General features: G+C 38.8%; 1 protein-coding gene across 15 annotated transcripts in view; it reads left to right on the plus strand.

Annotated features, from left to right (window-relative positions):
* Positions 1–15572: 15572 nt before the first annotated feature.
* The window catches only part of HHAT (hedgehog acyltransferase), a 282686-nt gene continuing 277509 nt past the window's right edge, over positions 15573–20749 (plus strand). For 14 of the 15 annotated variants that reach the window (XR_004314459.1, XR_004314461.1, XR_004314463.1 and 11 more), the window contains exon 1: positions 15573–15707. The gene's annotated coding sequence lies outside the window, so the exon portion shown is untranslated. Of the gene's footprint in view, positions 15708–15926; positions 16075–20749 lie in introns of those variants that run through there. The other variant, XM_032466402.1, reaches the window with a different exon arrangement.

Below are 20749 nucleotides of genomic sequence, written 5' to 3' on the forward strand. Positions count from 1 at the left end.
GTGGCATGCCGTAGGCACTCCGAATTTCTGATAATGACTGGAAATGAATGTATGAATCAGATTCTTAGAGAAGTGCAGATCTCATGCAGTTTCCTCCTTTCTGGTTCATTTTCAGTAGGCAAAAAAGGCTAACACTTTCTCTGCTAAATAACTGATGATCTCAAAATGATTCAAGGTATTAAGGGAATTCTGCTCCTTATTAGCTCTTGAGGTCCTTCCATTAATAGATATTAGGAAAAATAACCCTCTACTTACCTGTTTTATAAATTTAGGTATTTTTGATGTTGATTTTTCTTAAATGTCTATTTTTGCCACTGGGCACTCCCCTAAAGACACACACATGCACGCACGCACACACTCACAGGAATGGCTGGGGAGGATCTGGTCCCTGCCATGAGCTTGTTGCCTGCAGAAACAAACAGATGGTCTGTGCGGCCACCTAGTGGAGCCGCCTCATCCCTGCAGTTCCTAAGAGCTTCTGAAGGAGCTGAGGAATCCTCTGAAGATTCCCCACTTCCTCCAGATGCCTGAGACCCGCCCTGGAATGTGAGGCTGAGGAGAAAGGAGGTGATCTTGAAGGTGTGCCCGGCTTGGGTCACTGCCCTACTTCCGCAGGGATAGGTGGCCAAAGGCTGCTGCGTGCGAGGCTGGGTGGCCCTGACCCAGCTGCAGGGAGTAACCCCAGGGCCTCCTCCTCAGAGATGCCTTGGAAACGGAGGGTGGAGATGGGGAGAGTGGCGTGGGTGTCCGGGTGAGACAGAAAGTCCTTGTTTCCTGGGAAAGGTCGGGCTTGGAGAGGCTTTTTAGCAAAGATCACTCGCCTCGATTTCGAACTCTCATTCAAGTTCTTTTAGAGAATTGTCCCTTGGGACTGAGAAACTGGAGTGATTGCAGAGGACCCAGAAAAAGAGCAGCCAAGGGGGTGATCAGAGAACAGAGCCCGAAAAACTCAGCAGCCACTGGGAAATGGTGTTTAAGTGAGGAGGAGTTGGGGCCATGGCGTCCAATGAGGCTCCTAGCAGGAGGCATTCTAGAACCATCCTAAAGGGTCCTCAACCTACCTTGTGTCCCAGGCCCCAGGGAGGAGGTGGTATTGGAGATGAAAGTACAGGATTAGCGCTGATGAGGCACACTCCATGACCAACACCTTCCCCCAATTTCATACACATGCTGCAGGTGCCACAGGCATGGGGCGATTGTGTGACGTCACCTTTCCTTTGCTAATTTTATCAGGTTTTGCCTGAATAAAAATATATCCATTGTGGACACCACTGGAAATTACCTCTAGCTCTGGCTCCTACCTTTACCCAGATAGCTCTGTGTAAGCCCTTCTCATGTGCCTGCGAATTCCCCTGTAAATCTTAGGTTTCTCCATTTAGGATAAACAGAGCTTGTCCTCAGGCCTGCTAGCCGCACTCCTCCGCGCCCACTCCCCATGCCAGGGTCTCCAAGGGCAGTGTATTCTGACCACCTGTCCTTCTGTTACCAAGTCCAAGCTCGTACTGCTCGCTGAACAACAGGTCAATAAATCGAGAGATGAGTAGTTGGGGCAACTTTATTCAGAAAGCCAGCAGATTGAGAAGATGATGGACTAGTGTCCCAGAGAACTGTCTTGCCTGAGTTAGAATTCAGGCTTCTTTTATACTAAAAGGGGAGGAAGCAAAGTCAAATATGTTCTGGTCCTGATCAGCTGGGAAGGGATGTGTTAATTTCTTCCTTCTTGCCGTCATTCGCAGGTGGGCCTGGTCCCGATGTTTCCTGTGAGCCAAGAAGAGGTAGTTTAGCTTAACACTCACTACCTGGGAAGCAGGGTTCCCAGAGATGGGCCATTGTGTTTAAGTTAAGCTGATAGGCAACATCCCTTTACTGATTAACTGGTAGCAAAATCAGCAGAATACAAAGGTTAAAGTAAAAGAAGCAGATCCAATATGGAGTCAGATTTGTTCTTCCCTATTACATTTTCCTCGTTCCCATCTGGTTTCTGTCCTAACCATTCCATGGAAATCCCCCTTTCAAGGACTGCTCATAACCTTCTCGTTGTCAAATCCAAAGGCCTCATTACTAATAACATGTCAGGTTTGATATTTCATGCAGTCACAGCCCCTGGGTGTTCCAGGATATAACTTTATTTTCCTAGGGCTGACCTCAGACCAGCCACCCAACCTCCAATGTCTACTTGGCAGCAGAAAACATAGCCTACCCTAATTCAATATAAACTTAGCCAATTCTGTTTTATCTTATCTATGCATTTACAGGCACTAACTTGCAGGATTATGATTCAAAAATTAGCTTTGTTTTCTGGTACTCTGGGCAGTTCTGTTGTCTACATGATTGTATTATATATCACTTTGTCCTTTATATTATGCTAAGAATAACATAACATAATAAAAGTATGTGTTTTTTTATTGAGGTGTAATTGACACATAACATTATGTTAGTTTCAGATGTACAACAAAATGATTCAGTATTTGAATACATTGTGAAATGATCACTACAATAAGTCTAGTTAACATCACCATACAATGTTTTTTCTTGTGATGGGAACTTTTAATATTTACTCTCTTAGCAACTTTCAAATATGCAATATAGTAGTATTAACTATAATTATCATGCTATACATTATATCCCCATGACTTATTTATTTTATAACTGGAAGTTTGTACCTTTTGACTCCCTTTACCAAATCTACCCACTCCCTCACCCCTGCACACACCTCTGGCAAGCACAGTGCTATTCTGTGTTTCTATGAGCTTGGTTTTTGGCTTTGTTTTGTTTTTTAGATTCCACATATAAGTGAGATCTTACAGTATTTGTCTTTCTCTATCTTACTTATTTAGCATAATGGCTTCAAGGTCCATCTATGTTGTGGCAAATAGCAAGATTTTATGTTTTGAAATTGGAGTATTGTTGAATTACAATGGTAGTTTCAGGTGTACAACATAGTGATTCAATTCTTTTTATAGATTAGACTCCATTTAAAGTTATTATAAAATATTGGTTATATTCCCTTTGCTGTGCATTGTATCCTTGTATCTTACTTCTTTTATACCTAATTGTTTGTACTTCTTAATTCCCTTCCCCTATCTTGCCTCTCCCCCTACTCTCTCCCCACTGGTAACCACTCGTTCATTGTCTATATTTGTGAGTCTGTTTCTGTTTCATTTTATTCATTTATTTGTTTTATTTTTTAGATTCCACATATAAGTGAAAACATACAGTATTTGTCTTTCTCTGTCTGACTTACTTCACTAAGCATAATACCATCCAGGTCCATCCATATTGTTGCAAATGGAAAAATTTCTTTCTTTTTTATGGTTGAGTAATATTCCATTATATATATAATTTATATATGTATATATACATATATATATCACATCTTCTTTATCCAGTCATCTATTGATGGACACTAAGATTGCTTCCATATCTTGGCTATTGTAAATAATGTTGCTATGAACTTTGGGGTGCATCTATCTTTTTGAATTAGTGTTTTTGTTTTCTTCTGATATATATCCAGGAGTGGAATTGCTGGATCATATGGTAGTTCTATTTTTAGTTTTTTGAGGAAATGCAATATTGTTTTCCATAGTGGCTGCACCAATTTACATTCCCACCAACAGTGTACTAGGATTCCCTTTTCTTCACATCCTCAACAACATTTATTATTTGTTGTTGTGTTTTTGATAATAGCCATTCTGACAAGTGTAAGGTGATATCTCATTGTGGTTTTGATTTGCATTTCCCTGATGATTAGTGATGTTGAGCAACTTTTCATGTGTCTGTTGGCCATCTGTATATCTTCTTCAGAAAAATGTCTTTTCAAGTCTTCTGCCTAGTTTGTAATTTGTTTGTTTGTTTGTTTGATTGATATTGACTTGTATGAGCTCTTTATATATTTTGGATATCAGACATATCATTTGCAAATATCTTCTCTCATTCAGTAGGTTGTCTTTTTGTTTTGTTGATGGCTTCCTTACCTGTGCAAAAGCTTTTAAGTTTAATTAAGTCCCCTTTGTTTATTTCTACTTTTGTTTCCCTTGCCTGAGGAGACAGATCCAAGAAAAATATTGCTAAGTCTCACGTCAAGGAGTGGCCTGCCTGTTTTCTTCTAGGAGTTTTATGGTTTCTGTTCTTACAATTAGGTCTGTAATCCATTTTGAGTACATTTTTGTATATGGTGTGAGAAAATGTTCTGATTTCATTCCTTTACATGTAGTTGTCCAGTTTTCCAAGCACCATTTATTGAAGACTGTCTTTTCCCCATTGTATATTTTTGCCTCTTCGTCATAGATTAATTGACCATATGTGCATGGATTTATTTCTGGGCTCTCTATTCTGTTCTGTTGATTTGTGTGTCTGTTTTTGTGCCAGTACCGTTTTGTTTTGATTATTGTAGCTTTGTAGTATAGTCTGAAGTCAGGGAGCATGATAACTCAAGCTTTGCTCTTTTTTTCTCAAGATTGCTGTGGTTCTTCAGGTGTCTCTTTCTGTTCCAAATAAACTTTAGGATTATTTGTCCTAGTTCTGTGAAAAATATCATGAGTATTTTAATAGAGATTGCATTAAATCTGTAGATTGCTTTGGGTAGTATGGACATTTTAACAATAGTAATTCTTCCAATTCATGAACACAGGCTATCTTTCCATTTATTTTTATCCCCTTTAATTTCCTTTATCAATGTTTTACAGTTTTCAGTGTGGTTTTTTACCTCCTTGGTTAAGCTTATTCACAGGTATTTTATTCTTTTTGATGCAGTTTTATGTGAGATTGTTTTCTTTCTCTCTCTTTCTGATGATTCATTATTAGTGTACAGAAAATCAACAGATTTGTATAATTAATCTTGTGCAAATTTACTGAATTCATTAATTAGTTCTAATAGTTTTTGGTGGAGATTTTAGGGATTTCTATATATAGTATCATGTCATCTGCAAATAGTGATAGTTTTACCTCTTCTCTTCCAGTTTGGATGCCTTCTACTTCTTTTTCTTGTCTGATTGTTGTGACTAGGCCTTCCAGTACTATGTTAAATAGAAATGGCAAGAGTGGGCATCCTTGTCTTGAGACTGATTTTAGAGGAAAATCTTTCAGTTTTTCACCATTGAGTATGGTATTAGCTGTGGGTTTGTCATAAACGGCCTTTATTGAGATAGGTTCCCTCTTAATCAACTTTGTTGAGAGTTTTTTTTTTTTAAATCATGAATGGGTGTTGAATTTTGTCAAGTACTTTTTCTGCATCGCTTGAAATGATTGAATTATTTTTATTCTTCATTTTGATAATGTAGTATATCACATTGATTGATTTGCAGATACTGAACAATTTTTTTGCACCCTGGAATAAATCCACTTGATCATGATTTATGATCATTTTTATATAATGTTGAATTCAGTTTGTTAATATTAGTGTTGAGGATTTTTGCATAGATTTCGTTCTTTTTCATGGCTTAATTATATACCTATAATCTCTATCTATCTATATCACGTCTTGATCCATTCATCCATTGATAGACACTTAAGTTGTTTCCATATCTTGACTATTATAAATAATGCTACAATGAACATGGTGGTTCATATATCTTTTTGAGTTAGAATTTTCATTTTCTAAGGATAAATACCTTGAAGTAGAATTGCTGGATCATATAGTAGTTCTATTTTTAATTTTTTGAGGTACTTACATACTGCTTTCTAATTCTATTTTAAAATAGAATTAAAACATGGTCTCTTTTGGGTAGCTCTTTAGGAGTTTCTTTCTCTTTATTCTTTCTACTTCTTTCAGTCTTTGCAGCTGCAGAGGACATCTGCCTGGGGCGTGGAACTTATGCATACCCTGATTCGGGAAGGAAAGCAATGTCTGGCCCATCGTGATGCTCTGTCCACTGATGGAAACTCTTCCCACATGGTCCTATTGTCCTGAGCCAGCATCAGTTCCTGAAGTCCAAGTTTCCACCATTACCTCCCCTTGCCTATGTAGTCATGGTCTAGACTCCTGTTCCTTCAAGTCAATGTGGCTGGCTCAAGACCTCTTGTGCCTCCCTCTCAGTGGCCTCAGAAAGTTTTCCGATCTTTTCCCACCTTGCCAAGGTGCTTAGGGCTCTGGGCAGCCCCTCTAGGCTTGACTTTTGTGTTCTTCCAGCACCATTCTGGGTGCAGATTTTCTCCCAGGAGCGGCTGTTCTTCCTGGGACATCCTGAGAGAAGAGACACACGTGCCCTCCGCTATGGCATTCTGGTATGTGCAAATTTCACTGACTGTGACTGCAGTAGGAAACACATTTTACGTCGTGACTGAGTACATGCACCATGAAACAATATTTACCATTACTCCTTGCAATGTACTCTGGTATTTTCTGTTCCATTCCATTTCATTTCCTTTAGTGCTAGTTTTAACCCAAAAAATCAATTTTACTATCCAAGAATAGGTCTCAACCCACAGTTTGAAAAACACTGCCCTAATAATGGGTTTCTACTATGCACTTTTCCTGGGATTTCATTCTTGGGGTGGGCACTGAGCCCCATACCAAAAATCAGGAAACAGTTCCACATTTGTTTGGTTCTTTCTCAGAATGCACAGCTTTTGGACTAAAAGAAAGTCTTGCCTTTCAAGATGTTGTCTCTACTGTGAGTTTAAAATACATTCATTCAGACATTCAACAGACTTTTTATTTTCAGCTTTCTCTACTCTCTGACTGAGAACAATGTGCATAGACCATGACATAATGGTACAGAAAAGAGTAGCAGAAAGAAAAAGGAAATAAAACCTCAGTTAATATTTCCAAGCATTTTATGTTCTATTGCTCATGGTAATAATAATAGCTAATAATGACTGAGTGCATATTATGGGTTGGGCACTGTGCTTAGCATTTCACATTTATCATTTCAGTTAATCCTTATAACATCTCAATGATACAGTACAAACATTATCACCGTTTTATAAAAAGGAAATAAAGGCTAACCTAGATTTGACCCTGTCCCTTCCTTCCACATCTAAAGACGATTCTCATGTCTACTTCCTACTTTGTGTTTATTCAATCTCTATAAAATGAGGGATGGGGACTAGGTTATCTCTTCCAGTTCCAAAAGAGCTTAAAGCCCTTACAGAAAGCACAGCAGCTTTCTACTGAGTGTGAGAAGTAATGGTCTGTTGTAAGCCTGTAGTTTGACCTGCGTGTGATCCCTCCTGCTGCTCTTAGTCACTTCCCATCCACGGCTTCCTGCAGTCTGGGACTCAAGGTCATCTACAGTCTTCCCCCACACTCGAAGGGGCTGGAAGTCCTTCCTGGTTCCCTGGTTCTTAGCAACCTGCAGGCCCTCATAGAAAATGACTCTAGCAACTTCTTTCTATCTTTTCTAAAACCCACATCTATAAAAGGGAGAAAGATGCCTGGATAATGCAAACAAAAGATAAATAATCAACTATTGATATTTCCCTTCTAGTTTGGTTAGTTCACGTATCCAGCAACTATTCATTGACTCTGTACCAGGCCCTGTGCTAGGTACGACTGGAGATCTGGTGGTGAACAAGACAGATCAAACTCTTGCCTTTCGGGAGTTTCATTCTATAGGGGCTGGTTTTGGGGGAGGATAGATGCTGACAGGTGCTTTTCAACCTTCTCCCAAATCATACCTCCCAGTAAGAAATACATCTTCCATAGCGATGAAGTTCATTCATCCTCCTCTTCTCCCTCCAACCCAACAGAATTCAAGGTTTTGTAGAATAATACTTACTCTTACATATAAAAACACCAAAAACATAAAATTCATACTATCTTCTTAATACTTGAATGCAGCATAGGAAAAATTCCCAAGTAAGAAAAGCAAAATCAAAAATTAGGCAAGATTTTATTTAGTGCACTAGGTGCTTATATACTTCTCATTCTAGTCCAGAACACACAAGGACAATACTTGATGCATCAGTGTATGAGCCTGTTTCTCTCCTTGGTTTTAATCAGTTTTAAAGTTTGAAAACCCTGGTTCAAACAATAACGGTAGTAACAGTGATGCATTCTTTTTACCTGGCAATGGAGATTCTTCTTCAATCTCATCCCCAAATGGTGATGGATTGCATGTCTTGTGATCATCCTTTTGTGCCAATGAAGAACTAAGCTGTAATAATTCATCTGGGGCACCACGTTTAGGTCCATTGTTGATTCAGAATTTCAAAAAGAAAATGGTTTTCTCATCTGAAAGAATTTTCCTAGTATTTATAATTTGTCTTCTGGAAAATAACAATTACATGTTTGAAGCTGAGAAGCGGATTGTAACAATATCCCTAATTTTTTCTCAGTGCCTGTCTTTACTAATAGTGTGCTCTTCGACATATTGCAACAATACTGAGAAGAAGTAGGAGCTCGGGGGATTGCTTGTGAGTCTCACTGGCTATAAAAAATGTCGTTTGGAATCCTGGATGTGTTTAGCTTGCTGAAATATAATGTTGTTTTCTCCCTAAAGTTATAAATTGAAGTTCATTAAAAATATCAATATCATCAGTTGAATATACTAATTTTAAACCCCAAACATCATCTTCAAAAAATGAGAGTGCTTGCCAGATGAGATGGCTTTTCAACTAGAAAAATGCAAGTTTACTCACCACTCTTAATGCTTTGTCTTGGGTTTCCTCAGGACCATCAATAACGTTCATTCAGTATGTGTCAGCATGAGGGTCTGGCTAGCTCCAGTTTGAACAAAACATGTCAATATTTTGGCTATTCAGTGAGCTCTCTTAAATACCCTTCACCATGGTTTTTTTTTTTTTTTTTTAACACTTCCATGAAATACAGCAGAATCATTTCTAGAAATCTCAAGTAGTGTTCCTATTGATGCTAATTTCTAAGCACAAGTGGTATTAGTAGCTTTTAACAATATTTAAATAACTCTGTTATGTTTTCTAGCTGCATCTGTTGGTTCCATCACTCATACTTCCTTTATTTTTCCAGTTTAATAGATGCTGACCAATGAGGCACTTTTTCCAGTTTTGTAAATATATCTGATCCAGTGTGTATGAGGTTAAACTTACACACACACACACACACACACACACACACACACACATCCTGCCATCTTGCATAAACTAGCAGAGTTGAGAAACTTACAGCACTTGTACCCTTTTTGGGATGAACCTCAAACTCAAGACTGGATTTTAACCACATGAGGAGCATGGCTGGAAGTTTCTGCAGCAGTGCAGATTCGACTAGAAAAAGTATTATCCCATTTACACGCACACACTGCCTGTATGTAAAATAGATAAACAACAAGGACCTACTGTATAGCACAGGGAACTATGTTCAATTTCTTATAATAAGCTATAATGGAAAAGAGTATAAAAATATATGTATATATGTGGGTGTATGTGTATAACTGAATTGCTTTGCTGTACACCTGAAACTAACATTATAAATCAACTACACTTCAATAGAAAAAAAAATGAAAAAAAAAAAAGGAGAAATAGTAGTATCCCAAAGAGTTGTAAATTTTAGCTTATCAGCTGGTGTAGCATTAAAAATCACATGCATCGTTTAGATTCATGTTGGAAGAGTAATTTTTTAACATCTGTATGAACCATTTTCTCTTTTGCCAAAACATATGCAACTAAATCTCATTAACAGTCTGTAGAACAACTAAGAAACTGTGCCAATAATCCTTTGTCTTTTGTTTGCATTTAAAAGTGTTTGAGGCTTGTTGACAAGTCCAGTATGCTATGATTCTAAGTGTCCTACTAGTTTTGAAGGTGTCGTTACAAATAATATATTGAGGTTTGTCACTTTTGTTGGGTTTTCCTCACTGAAAAAACTATTTCAAATAATCTGCCTCTGTCTCATAAAGTCTTCCATTCTTTTTTTTTTTTTCTGTTTAGAATGCACCTTAAGTGAAATTGAAGTTTACTATTAGAGCCAATATTTTTCTCAAAATTGTCTATAGTTCTAGATATTTGGAGGTTGCACTGGGGCATTCCTCTAATTTTCTCTTCATCATCCTTTTATAATGGCAAAGAGAAATCCCTTTAATGGGAGATTCATGCTAATTTAATTTAATGTACATTTGATACAAACCTGAAGCATATCCTATTTGATAATGTCCTTTCAGAAAAATGCATTACAATAAAGTCTAAATAATGTTAATGTAAAGTATAGAATCTGGTTATTGTCTTGTCATGCTGATCATCATATTCACATCGTATACCCCAAAAATCAAATGAGATGTTTATTAGCAGAAGACAGAATGATGTGTATTAATCAATTGAAATTCATCATAGTCTTCCATTTTCCCTCTGTTCTTAGTTCTCTTCTTCTGCCCATAGCAACTGGATGCAGTATTTCTGACAAGTTCACAATTATTAATAAAAATTAAGTGATATGTTCTCATATTCTCTATTCTATCCTCTTCTTCTCTACTGTATTCTACTGCACTTTGATAAAAAAGTTAAGTCTGGTTATGAGCCATTAACTTTATTTACCATCTGTGAATGTATTATGTCTTGCAAGTAGCCTGAATAATACCGACATAGATAATAAATGCATTAAAAAAAAAAAACAACAAGAGACATTCAGTGGTAGTGCTATAGGAAAATATAAAAGAGAATGACTGGGCAGGGGATAATTTTGCTGGGGTGGTCAGGGAAGTCTTCTTGGAGGAGGTGACATTGAATTGTGCTCTGTATAGTTTAGGCTACTGATATGAATTCATACTTTAGCATTTATGGGTAATTTGAATTATGTTATTTAAAATATACTTATTACTTGTTAGCTGTTTTGTGTATATTTGATGAATCCCCAGCTAGATTGCAACTTCCTGCAGGACAACGAAGTTTTTTTCACTTAAAAAAGAAATCTTCCCCAGCATTCAATTTGTGCTGTGTGTAAAGTAGATGCGGGACAAATGCTCTGTCAATGGTGACGCTTGCGAATCATCACAAAGCAGGGCCAACATGCTCGAAGATGGGGCAGATGAGAGCCTGTGCCAGGTGGTGAGGGCTGGGAAGGCCCTTGAATTCTTCCAAATAGCTCCTCATTATTGCCTGTGCCTGAAATTTCATAATTAGAAATTCACTCCTTTATCTTTAAGCCTTTATCAATTAAGTCTTAACAACCATTTGTGTTTCTGTTGAATCTGTGTAATTTCTATGAGTCATAGCTGAATTTATAAAGAAGAGTTGGCTTGGTTAATCCCTCCTAAGCACCAGTCCTACAGTCTGGAGAGTGGCTCCCAGGTGCTCAGGGCTGCCTGTCTGGACAGGAGGCCCCGCCAGACTACTAAGGCCCCACTAATTGGGAGGGCCGGAAAGAAAACCTCTCAGTTAGTGGGGCCCGGTGAAGGTGACCGATTAATGACTTCAGGATTAAAATAATGGTGTAAAGAGTGACTGACCATTAATTACCCACAATTACATGCTAATTTTGATATTTTTGCTTTTAAAGAAACATAGTACCAAGGCACAAATTAGTTTCCTCTTTTAAATCTCAAGTAGCATTAATTTTGGTCCATTTACTCAAGCCTCAGTTGCTTCTCAACTTGAGGGATGATTCTCTCTGGCTTTATTTGAATTGTCAGAACAGAAGCCTCCAAGTCAAGGCAGCTGTGGCAATGTCTGGGCCCTGGACTGGCCGCTTCAGCTCCAAATTAGGGAGCTCCAGAACCCTGATACTTATGCTCTAAGGCAGGCACAGACCTTTGAAGGCCAGATACTTCTGCCTATGTGTAAAGCACTGAAGAGAGGACAGAAATCCTCTCCTCTCTCCCGTCCCCCAAAACTCAGCGTTTCTCCTGCTGTTCAGATGCTGACATTTACTCCAATTATCTTACCTCTTTTTTCTAGAAGGAACCTAATCTTCAACCATCTATTTCCTTCCACTCTAAAACCTGGCCTTTGAAAGACATCTATACTTTTCAACAAATGATGTTGGGAAAACTAGATATCCATGTGCAAAAGAATGAATTTGGACCCTTATACCATATACAAAAATTAACTCAAAATGGATGAAACACCTACTCTAAAGGACTGAAAGTACAGAACTATTAGAAGAAAACAGGGTAACATTAAGGTGAAAGCTTCATAACGTTGGATTTGGCAGTGATTTCCTGGATATGACACCAAAGGTGCTGGCAACAAAGGAAAAAAGTAGATAAATTGCACTTCATCAAAATTAAAAATTTCTGTGCATCAAAAACACAACCAACAGAGTGAAAGCACTACCCACAGAAGGGGCGAAAATATTTGCAAATCATGTATCTGATAAGGGGTTCGTATCCAGAATATGTCATAACTCCTACAACAAAAAGACAACCTAATTAAAAAATGGGCAAATAACTTGACTAGATATTTCTCCAAGGAAGACTTGTAAATGGTCAAACAAGCACGTGAAAAATGGTCAGCATCACCAATCATTAGGGAAATACAAATAAAAATCACATGATCTATCACCTAATAGCTATTAGGATGGCTGCTATCAAAAACAACAACAACAAAAACAAAGCCCTAAATAACAGTATTGGTGAGGATGTGGAGAAACTGGAATCCTTGTGCACGTTGCTGGGAATGTAAAATGGTACAGCGGCTATGGAAAACAAATGGCATTTCCTCAAAAAATTTAAAAATAGAATTACTATATGATCCAGCAATCCCATTTCTGGGTATATACCAGAACTGGAAGCAGAGTCTGGAAGAGGTATTTGTGTACCCATCTTAATAGCAGCATTATTTACAACAGCCGAAAGGTAGAAGCAGCCCAAGTGTCCAATGATGGATGAATGGATAAAAATTGTATTTACATACAATGGAATATTACTCAGCCTTAAAAGGAAGGAAATTCTGACACATGCTACAAGGCTAAGCCTTAAGGGCATTATGCTAAGTGAAATAAGCCACTCACCAAAGGATGATTCCACTTACGTGAGTCACCTAGAGCAGTCAAATTCATAGAAACAGAAAATAGAATGCTGGTTGCCAGGGACTAGGGTAGTGGGGAGTTATTGTTTAATGCATAGTTTCAGTGTTGCAAGATGGAAAGAGTCTGGAACAGCACAACGATGAGAATATACTTAAACATTACTAAACCGTACACCTAACAATGGTTTTGATGGTAAATGTTATGGTATGTGCTATTTTACTACAAAATTTTAAAAAAGTCTATGCTATAAATCTTGTCCCCTTTTAAAATTTTTTTATTGAAGTACAGTCAATTACAACGTGTCAATTTCTAGTGTACAGAACAAGTCATGCATATACGTAACATATATTCGTTTTCATATTTTTTTATTAAAGATTATTCTAAGATATTGAACATAGTTCCTTGTGCTATACAGAAGAAACTTTTTTTATGTCCCCTTTTAGAATGCAATCTGAAGGGAGAAAAACCTAAGGCTTTATATAATTTGCTTAATTTAAAAACTATTTAAATTACTTTATTTAGTATATAGTTATGTGAATGACTAAATTGATAAATTCAACGTAGAGCAATTTGCTAATATAGATCCTAGGTTAACAGATAACATGCAGAGATGGTTAAAGTGTTTATATTTAGGGAAAATGTTTTAAGGAGCTTTTACTATTTATATAGTTTCAGCATTCAGTATATGATTGTGTAAAATGAGATTCTAGAGTTTGTAAAACTGACATTATAAAAAAATTCTGTTTGTTTTTTGGGGGTATCACATTAAGATTTTACTATTAAAAATTAATATATGCTTAATAAAAATGTAGAAAAATTAAGAATAAAGTCCCACTACCAAACTTAACCTTTTTTCCTTTCCAGTTATTTTTCCATGGATAGGTTTAAAAAATATTTAGTTCTGATCATATTACATTTGAAATCTAAACATTATTTTAAAAAGTTTTAATATATAATAGAACACAGAGTGTATAAATTTTAGTTTAATTTCCACTTCTTTATTTTTGGAAAATAAGGGAATTTCCAGGATATTCCTACCCTTCCCAATTATGGTGGATTTTGGTACATTATGGTATATTTTCCTTAATATGGTATAAATTAAAATTGAAATCTTTATAAGGAGCATTTTCTACATTATAGATGATTTCTTTCAGACTTATTCTCATAAACAAAATTCAAATTCAAAAGGTTTAAGCATTAAGGGTTCTCCTAATTGTGGGGGTTTGGTACTGCCAAATTGCTTACCTACCTAAAAAGTGTGAGTGCCATCACACAGCACCCTTGCCAGCCTTTAATGCCATTTATTCATTTTTGCCCACTTTATATGTGAAGAGTTGTTATTTTACTTTACACTTCTTTGAGTTTTTTGCAGTGTATTTGTTTCCTAATTGTATGTCCCAGCTTTTTTTTTAAGTGGGTTGTTTGTTTATGTGTTTTGCTCATCTACAATTGGCTTCTAATATTTTCTTATTAATTGTATTTAATCTATGTATAATAAAAAATAACTCTTTGTATCATAGTTCCCAGGCTTGCTTACTTTTAAATTTTGACCATTTTAATTGATGTTTCTACTTTACCTATGATGAAATCTGCCCTTTTTTCATTTGTGTTTTCCAGTGAAGATGTTGTGTGTGTAGAAAGGGATTAAATGTAAATGACAGTGAACCCACATTATTGTCCAATAGTGTCATTTAGAAATAACATAGAAGCTGTTATTTCATTCCTGTCCCTGAGGCTGACACTACCTGAGTTGAGTCCTTATTCTATCAGTCCCTCTGCCAAATCCTTTGGGTGAGGGGTGCTAGATCAAATACAGGATGCATGCCCAATTGAATTTGAATTTCAAATAAACAACAAATACTTTTTAAAAAATTCCCAGATACTGCATGGGCCATACTGATACTAAAAAAAAAATGACTTGTTCATCTGAAATTCAATTTTAATTGGGCAGCCTATATTTTTATTTGCTACACTGGCACTCCTATTTGGGCTAGTTTATCAACACCTGTTTACTTAACACCATCCTGTACTACGCGGGGGTGGGGGTGGGGGTGGTTAGGGATAGTGGAAGCTGAAAGATGAGATAATTTCTGTTTTCAGAGAGTTTGTACTATGGTTTCCCAGAGAATTTTACAATCAGAAAAAATAATCTCCTGGACTATTTTAATGACTGCTAGAATAAACTTAGAGCACAGCCTGTGTGTTTTCCTGCAGCCTAACGCAGTTATTCACATTTATCTGATCATAGAACCACCTGAGACACCTTGCCCCTGGGAGAGTCTGATTCTTTTGGTTTGAAGACGGATTCAGATGCAAGTGGTTTTAACAAGAGCCCAGGTGATTCTCCAGCTCAAATGAGCCCGTGGAATTCAGGCAGGCTTGGCGTTGGAGGCCTCTGTGTAACACTTGGCATTAAGTCACTGACCAAGTTACATCCGTTGAAGTAGCTTCAGATCTTCCACTCTATGACAACCCGTTCAAAAGCATCGATCATCTTTGTAAGTTGCTTTCCAGTTCATAAACTTCAACCCCTTTGGTCTTCACTCTAATTCTCCAGGAAAGCAGGGAAGTTTATTTCCGTTTTGCAAAGGGGATAGGGAGGCTCCCGGGGCTAAGTTCACACCGCCAGCTCCTGAAGCCGCCCGAGCGGCAAAGCACGCCCTCTTCCCCCCGCCCCCCAAGCTACCTTCTTTCGCCTACAAAACGTACGTGGGGAACACTGAGGTTGGATTTCAGGTGACTTCCGCTCCCAAACCGGCCGGCAGCCCGAGGCCTGCAATTCACAAACGGGTGTTGTCCCCGCGCTGTTGGGCGCAGGCACCGGAGCCCACGGGTGAGCGGGGGCTGGGGCCCCGCGGGCCGGCGCCGGGCACTCCGGGTGCGGAGAGGCGGGCGGCCCTCCCGCCGGCCCCCTCCAGCCGCGCGGCCTGCTCGCCTCCACTCCCGGGGCGCCGCCTGTCCGCGAGCCCGGCGGCCTGGAGCGGCGCGCGCGCGGGCACGGCGGCGGGGGCGTGCTCTGAAGACCCCGCCGGGCTGGTCCTCCAACCGCTGCTCCAGGGGGAGGAGGGCGGCTTCGCGGGGAACCCGCCGCCGCTGCCGCCGCCGCCGCCGCCGGGACTCCGAGGTGCGGAGAGGATTGTTGGGAACTCGGGGTGCGCGTGAACATCGCCGCCGCCGCTGCCACCCGGGACAGCCCAGAGGTTGGTAGCTTGGTGACCGTCGCGGGTCCTCGGGAAGTTAGGTGTTGACTTTTTGCTTCCGTTTACTCGGTGGAAAAAAAAAAGAAACGCAGAACAGTCTTTCCGTTTCCCATTCCAGTTGGCCTGCGTGCGCGCCCCAGGGCGGAGCGAGGAAGCGCCCGGCCCCGCGGTGGAGATAGAGGCGGCGGGGGCCCAGCGCCCGCGTCCCCGGTCCTGGGCCAAGGCTGGGCTCCCGCCGGCCGGCCGAGTCCACGCCCGCCCCTGTCCGCGTCCCCTCTCCCCGGCTTCGTCCCGTTTCTGGCCCTGTTGCGGGGAATTGAGGACGCTGGTCCCCTTGGCAGTCTTAGAAGTGCGCGTGCTGACTGTTGGGGCTCCAGTGACCCCCGCGGTCAGAGACTTCTTTTGCTTTCTACTCTGCAGACTCAGTTTTCCTTCTTTTTTCTACATCTAGCCTTTTGGCGGTATCTTTCTGTGGATGGGCCCTCCTCCCCGCAATCCCTGCCAGAGTGGGCGGGAGAGGTTATCAGGATGGCACTGGTGTTAAGAAATGTGCAGCTGTATGGTTTTGTGGCTCTTGGATCAGGGCAGCCAGGCTAGCGAGTTGGCATCCTCGGTGGTTTGCATTATATGGGGATGAGACTCATTGTTTCTGACCCTTTCTGATTTATATTTCTCATTCATTCATTTGCAAAGCTAGGCGTTTACCAAGTGGTAAGTTCTCTGGGAACGCACGGAGAGGCGAGGGCAGGCTTTCCTGAGGAGGAGGTAGGTGGGTTTTATACTGGTATTTGCAGAATAAATATGATTTTTTCCCCTTCCATTCTTCATGTTCCATCTTTCCTGTAATTTTTCTCCCCCCTTAGTGGCGGCACCTGACTGTGATTAAGCATTGGGTAAGAACTGTCAGTTCTGACCTGAAAGATGCACCTCATAGTGATGAGGAGGATGTGCTTGTCAGGTGTTTTAAATCCATTATTTCTGAACCTTACAGTAACAGGGAAGGACAGGTAGTGGAAGCCCTTTTCACAGCTGAAGAAAGAAAGGCTTAAGGAGATGCCAACAGCCACAAAGGAGTAAATGTTGGGGTTGGGTTTTGCACTTCTCTCTGAGTCAAAGCCAATGCTTTATCTGCTGTTTACTTTGCTCCCTCTTTGGGAAGTAGGTTATATAGATTAACTTAGGGTGAAGGCCAAGTCTGTAGAGACAGCAGACATTTTCATGCGTGGCTAAATGTTGGTGGGAATTCTGTAGGTAAGATTGGAGCTAATGAGGGTGGGCCTTACTCATCTGTGTGGCTCCTGCTTCCAGTGCAGGGCCTGACCAAGGGGACATGCTTCTTAATTGTTGCATGGAGTTCCCTGGCTTGAGTAAGATCCCTGATTCCTTGTAAGGGTTCTTTGCCCTTTTTTTTTTTTTTTTTTTGGTGCCACGGACTTCTTTGGAGTCTGGGGAAGCCAATTTTTAAAAGGTACTTAAAAATGCATAGGGTTACAAATTATATTGAAATAAAGGTATCAAAATAGTGCACCCCCCCTACAAATTTGTGATAGTACTTTACGTTTCTTTATTATGCATTAAATTACAAAATTCAGTGCTGTATCAAATAAGTCTCAAATTTCAAAGTAGTGATGCCCATGTAAATGCTATTTTGCAGTACTGACAATCTGTGACTCTGGTTGGTGACAAAGTCACCAGAAATGCTCTAACCAGTATGGTTTGTTGTCCACATTTATAATTAAATGAAATCCCTAATTTCATTTAGAGTTTCATGAAAATAAAGATGTATGAGAAAAAAAATTAAGTTCATGGCCTCTAAATTCTACCTTGTGGGTGAAGGGTGCGGTATTCTAGATTACAAATGCTGCTTAGTGGTGGTTTTTATCTTCCAAGTTCTTTCTGGCCACTTTTCAGCATCACTAGTGCCTGTTTCCTTCTCCTTTGGTTAGTGTCTACCTTTCCTCAGGTTTACAGTTATTTCTGGTGGTAAAAGCTGTTGGGAGAGAGTTGCTGGATTGCTTCCATACTATACTTGGGCTGCTCCTTCTGTGGGTGATTCTGCTGGAGAATATTCCTATGATAGTGGATTTGGGTCATATAGTGCATAAGCTTCTTCCCTTCCTTCCCCCCCCCCCTTTTTTTAAAGTGAAAATGAACATAATGGTATATGGTATTACCAGTGTCAGGGAAGAAAAAGAAGCTATCAGTACATATCCTACAGACATTTTGAAAGTCTTAAGATGTAATTATCAGCAATTTTATGGTAATACACTAAAAAATTCAGATGAAATGGACAAGTTTTTTGAATAAAATTCCTCATAAAACAAAAGAACTAGAAAATCTGAATAATTCCATGACTGTGAAAGAAATTAAATTTGTGGTTAAAAACCTTTCTGTAGCAAAATTTCCAGGCCAGATGGCTTCACTAGTGCAATATTACAAACATTAAAAAAAATGAAAAGGAGGAACACTCCATGGCTACTTTTATGAGGCCCTCATAACCTTGTAACTATAAGATTATGATAAGGACATCACAAGAAAATATAGGCTAAACTCTCACAGAAAGCTGCAAAAGTCTTAAAATGATGTATTGGTAAATTAAGTTTAACTATTTATATCTATATTATGGGATACTAAACCATGACCAAGTTGAATTTATTCCAGGAATAAAAACTGTCTAATGTTAGAAAATCAATAAATGTAATTTAACCACATACAGAGAATAAAAGAGAAAAATTATTTGATAAAATTCAACACCCATTCATGATAAAAATTCTTTGCAAGCCAAAATATTACTGAGGGAATTTAAAGATTTTAAGTAATGGTGGGTGAGCTATTGCTCCACAGATAAATCTGTAGATTCAGTATAATGCAATAAAAATCCCAGCAGACTTTTCAAAAATAGTTAATAAGCCAATTTTAAAATTCATTTGAGGGGAAAGAGGAGGGGATAAATTAGGAATTTGGGGTTTGTAGATACAAACTACTGTATATAAGATAGATAAACAATAAGGTCCTACTGTATAGCACAGGGAACTATATTCAATATCTTGTAATAACCTATAATGAAAAAGAATATGAAAGAGTATATATAAATGTATAACTGAATCCCTGTGCTGAATACGAGAAACTAACACAACATTGTAAATCAACAATAGTTCAATAAAAAAATTTATTTGGAAATTCTAGGTAGTCTAAAAGAGCAAAATTGGACAACTTGAGATACTAGATCAGCGTGTAGTATGTCAGCGTGAGATTGGCACAGTGGAGGATGGAACTGAGTAGAGAATCCATAAACAGACTCACACCTCTGGGGTCTCTTGATTTATGATAGAAATGACACTTCTGTGCTCTGGAGAAAGGAGAGCTTTTTCAGTAAATGATGCTGGGCCAATTGGATATCCATATGGACGAAATGAATTTTGATCATCCACCTTACTTCTTATGCAAAAATTAATCAAGATACATCATACGTCTAAATGTAAAATCTGAAACAAGAAAGCTTCTGGAAGAAAGTAAAGTAAAACACCTTTACGACCTAAGTGCAGTCAAAGGTTTATTGAATAGGACACAAAAAGCACTAATTATAAAGGAAAATATTGTTAAGAACTTCTCTTCATCTAAGGATTCCATAAAGAGAGTGAAAAGGCGCACTACAGATTGGGCGAAGGTATTTGTAATACTTATATCCAGTAAAGGACTCATACTCAGAATGTAGAAACAGCTTTTACAAATCATTAAGAAAACGATAGACAGCCAGTAGAAAAATGGGCAGGTCACTTTACAAAAGAGTGTTCCCAGTTCCCAAAAAATGTATGAAAAAGTAGTCAACCTCATTAATAATTAGGGAAATGCAGATTAAAACTACAATAGGATATCACTCTGTACTCACCAGTGCGCCTAAAAAACCCAAACCAAAACAAAAACTGTTAATACTAAGTACTGGTCAGGGTATGGACAAACTGGGAACTCTCATAAATTGCTTACAGGTGTGAAAATTAGTGTAACTGTTTTGGAAATTGTTTTGCAGTCTCATTTACAAAAGCTAGACACACACATCCCCTATGATCCAGCTACTCCATTCATAAACACTAAACAGTAAGGTGTGTGTATGTTTGTACCAAAAGACATATAAAAGAATATGCAGAGTGTTATTCCTAATAACCCCAAGTGGGAAACAGCCTTCGTGTTCATCAATAGTAAAATGGACAAAGGCACAAATAAATTGTTTACACAGTGGAATGCAATACTCCACAGTAATGGGAATCAACCAATGATGCTTCTCACACAACAGGGTGAGCCTCACACACGTAAAGCTGAGCAAAAAGAAGGTCGACACAGCGGAGTAAGTGCTATGTGACTCCTTTTTTTTTTTTTTTTTTTTTAAGTTCAAAAATGGGCAAAACTAAACTGGGGTGCTAGAAATTAGGTTAGTGGTCACCTTTAGTGGAGTTATAAGGGAAGGACAGAAGGGGCATTCATTTTTCATCCGAGTAGTAATTCCTGGGGTGAGTCTGCCTTTGGAAAACCTTAATTTTTTTTTTCTTTATTGAAGCATACTTTAATACGCAGTTTACTTAAAATATTATTTAAAAATGGATGCATTCAGATGTCCCTGATCTGGGGAGTGCGTGATGTGGTGACCATGATTCTTGGTGATAGAAGAAAAGGCTTAAAA

This window comes from Camelus ferus, chromosome 23 (genome assembly GCF_009834535.1).
Source record: "Camelus ferus isolate YT-003-E chromosome 23, BCGSAC_Cfer_1.0, whole genome shotgun sequence".
In the NCBI taxonomy this organism is placed as follows: domain Eukaryota; kingdom Metazoa; phylum Chordata; class Mammalia; order Artiodactyla; family Camelidae; genus Camelus; species Camelus ferus.